Here is a 3,625-nt window from a genome sequence, read left to right as displayed (position 1 = left end):
TCATGGACGTCAATTTAATGCCTACCTGAGTTTCATACCTACACAGTGCAAGTAAGCCAACTGAACAAGCCAAGTCATCTTTGTTTATCAAATTAAAAAATGATGAGCAATGACTATCTAAATGCAGAGTCAGGGATCTTCCATTACAGAATATAAAGATACAACAAACCCAAGGACAGTCATGAACACAGAACATTCAGGAGACACTTATCCACAGCGTGGGAAAGCAGGGTAGCAGGGCACCAGAAATTAGCAATGTTATTCCAAAATGCCTTCTCACCTCAGCCCCCTAACAAAACAAACAGAAAAAAGCCCACATCTTAACTACATTGCTAGGTTTTTCCCAATACAGCAATGTCAAAATCTAGCCCAAGAACAATTATTTCTGTCACAACACGTTTCTCATCAACAGCACTTTTTACACTCTGCAATGACTTACCAGTCTGTCCATAGGCAAAGATACATGCGTTGTAGCCCTCAAAGGCATTCTGAAGAATATTCTCTCCAAGGCACTTGAAAACAACATCTTGACCTAAAAATAAAATAAAAGCTGACGTTCAGGGAAAAATAACAACTACTTTTACAGTCATGCCCTTCAGACTCCAAATCAGGCGAAAAGAACTAACTGTATGAAAGATTTACATCTTTCATGGGGTATCTCAATTAGATAGTAGGGAGTTTGAGAGAGGGACAATGGACATAAATCTAGAATAACTACACTGAGTCTGTGGTGTTACTCCTGATTTATAGCACTACAAATTAAGCCAGAAACTGGTTCTGTATCTGTATTTTCTGTGAACACGATATTATCAATCCATGGGCCCATTAGAACCTCAACTACCATCTATTGACAATCACAGAATTTTGTGCATCAGCAAAACAAAGAAAGACCCACAAAATGTACTTTATTCATTTATTTTGACAATTGCAGTTTAATTTTAAATTTAAGGTAATACTTTATGGTCTACTAGGAAGCGTACTTTACAGTATTCTGTAAAATAAATGAAAATATAGTAATAGACTTTGCCATATCACTGTTGTTAATCTTTGCAGAGAAGAGAGCGTAATTATGTTGGAGAGAATTACAGCATAAGGCATGTGGATCAGCAAAATATAGGATAGTTTTTCTACTGTAACACCTAGATACCCTTAAATTTTTTGCTTGCCTCTTTTCCAACTAGAGTGGAGGAATGTTTGTCAATTTGATTTTGTTTAAAGCAGTAATACAGCGAATCACAGAATCATAGAAATGTAGGACTGGAAGGGACTTCGATAGAGTCATCTAATTCAGTCCTCTGCACTGAGGCAACCTTCTTCATAAACAAACTAGGGAATACCTAGATAGAGCTACTGGGATGAGAGTGCATAACTGGTTGGAAAATTGTTCCAAGAGAGTAGTTATCATTGGTCACAGTCATGCTGGAGGGGCATAATGAGTGGGGTCCCTCAGGGATCGGTTCCGGGTCCAGTTCTATTCAATATCTTATCAAATGATTTAATAAATAATGACAGAGAGAGTACACTTTTAAAATTTGGGAGATCCAAACTGAGAGGAGTTGCAAGTGCTTTGAGAATAGGATTAAATTCAAAATGATCTGGACAAACTGGAAGGTAAACTGAATCAGAAGTATGGCTGAAATTCAATAAGGACAAATGCAAAGTATTCCACTTAGGAAGTCGCAATCAGTTGCACACATACAAAATGGGAAATGACTGCCTAGGAAGGAAGTACTGTGGAAGGGATCTGGGGCTCATAGTGGATCATAAGCTACATATGAGTCAACAGTGTAACGTTGTCGCAAAAAAAGCAAACCTCATTCTGGGATTTATTAGCTGGAGTATTTGAAGCAAGACATGAGAAGTAATTCTTCTGCTTTACTCTGCGCTGATTAGGCCTCAACTGGAGCGTTGTGTCTAGTTCTCAGTGCCACATTTCAAGAAAGATGTGGACAAATTGGAGAAAGTCCAGAGAAGTGCAATAAAAAATGATTAAAGGTCTAGAAAACATGACCTATGAAGGAAGACTGAAAAAATTGGGTTTTTTAGTCTGGAGAAGAAATGACTAAGAGGGACAGGATAATATTTCAAAGTACATAAAAGATTGTTTATAAGGAGGAGGGAGAAAAATTGATCTTAACCTCTGAGAACTGGGCAAGAAGCAATGGACTTAAATTTCCTGCAAGGGCGGATTTAGGTTGGACATTGAGAAAAGCTTCCTAATTGTCAGGGTGGTTAAGAACTGGAATAATTTGCCTAGAGAGGTTGTGAATCTCCATCATGGGATTTTAAGAGCAGGTTGGACAAACATCTGTCAGAGATGGTCTAGATAATACTTAGTCACGCGCTTGAGTGCAGGCGACTGGGCTAGATGATCTTCTCAAGTCCCTTCCACTTCTTGTGATGCTATGATAATTACAATCCTGTATTTGATAAGAGAAAAGACCATATAGCATGGAAAACCTTTTTCTCTATGTGGTTACCCTTGTCAAGAGAGAAGGCAAAGTCTTAAAACTGCTACCTTAATTCTTCTTCTTTCTAGTTAAACATAATATTTAGAGTAATGGCAGCAATAACATGCATTACAATCTATAGATACAGTATAGGTAATTGATGAATGTAACTAATTTGCCGTTTTGATTCATACAGATATCTCCATTAAAATACTTAATCCAGAATAATGACTTAAAAAGATTTCTATTCCTATTTTGCCATAATTCGCAGGATTTCAATGCCAAAGTTCACCTTTGTAGTAAAGCTTGCCCCCACTCAGGGCCAGTTCAGCAGAACACACGAGTAATTTCACTGTAGTACTATGAATTCGATGGGACCTAATTCTTTGCTGGTTTAGGTTTGCAGTGGTTTAAAAAGTGCCTATCCTGCTCCCCACTGAAGTCAGGCGAGTTTTTATTGATATGAATGGGAGCAAGACTGGCGCCTTGTACTATCCCAAACATAGGCCCAGATCCTACAGTTCAGTGCGTATGTGAAGAAAAGCCCTTAGATTGCTTTTTGAAATTTTACCCATAGTCTGTAGTCAGGCAAAATTCCTATTAAGTTCTAAATGGAATCTTCGTGTTGGATTGAAGAGCAGACCTAATTTATAGGCAGTAACAATATAACTATATTCTATGAACTGCTTTTTGGTCAATTGAGTGAAAGTAAATTTTCAGAGAAGGGACTTTTGAGGGAAGCGTTCTGAATATTTTGATGTATGATTTAAAGTGTCTTGCCATCTGCCGTGGGTGTTGCATATTTCAGAATGGTACATCTTCGTTGACAGTTAACAATGATTGTGGATGGGGTAAAGCATGAATATGATACATTCTCGATTAGTAAGGTTTTGATAACTGTCTCACACGACCTTCTCACGTAACAACTAGGCGCAAAGGCGTAGCATGGTGGACAAGGTGGATTGCAAAATTGTACTGGAGAAGTTTCTTAGTGGTTCATAGTAAGCTGGAAGAGCTATCGAGTGGGGGGCATCTCAGGGGATCTGTCCCTGGTTCACAGTTCTTATTTCATATCTTCCACAAATGATTTGGATATGGCATCGAGAGTACCTTACAGTGTTTGCACATCGATAACCAAGCGGGAGGGGTTGCAAATAATTTTAAATAGGATTAGA

General features: G+C 38.2%; 1 long non-coding RNA gene across 1 annotated transcript in view; it reads right to left on the bottom strand.

Annotated features, from left to right (window-relative positions):
* Positions 1-444: 444 nt before the first annotated feature.
* LOC116834729 (uncharacterized) overlaps positions 445-3,625 on the bottom strand; it is a 5,278-nt gene continuing 2,097 nt past the window's right edge. The window contains exon 3 of the long non-coding RNA XR_004376031.2: positions 445-532. This is a non-coding gene — a long non-coding RNA (uncharacterized LOC116834729). The remainder of the gene's footprint in view (positions 533-3,625) is intronic.

This window comes from Chelonoidis abingdonii, unplaced genomic scaffold (genome assembly GCF_003597395.2).
Source record: "Chelonoidis abingdonii isolate Lonesome George unplaced genomic scaffold, CheloAbing_2.0 scaffold0863, whole genome shotgun sequence".
In the NCBI taxonomy this organism is placed as follows: domain Eukaryota; kingdom Metazoa; phylum Chordata; order Testudines; family Testudinidae; genus Chelonoidis; species Chelonoidis abingdonii.
Note: the sequence above shows the minus strand (reverse complement) of the source record. Positions and strands in the feature narration are given on the sequence as shown.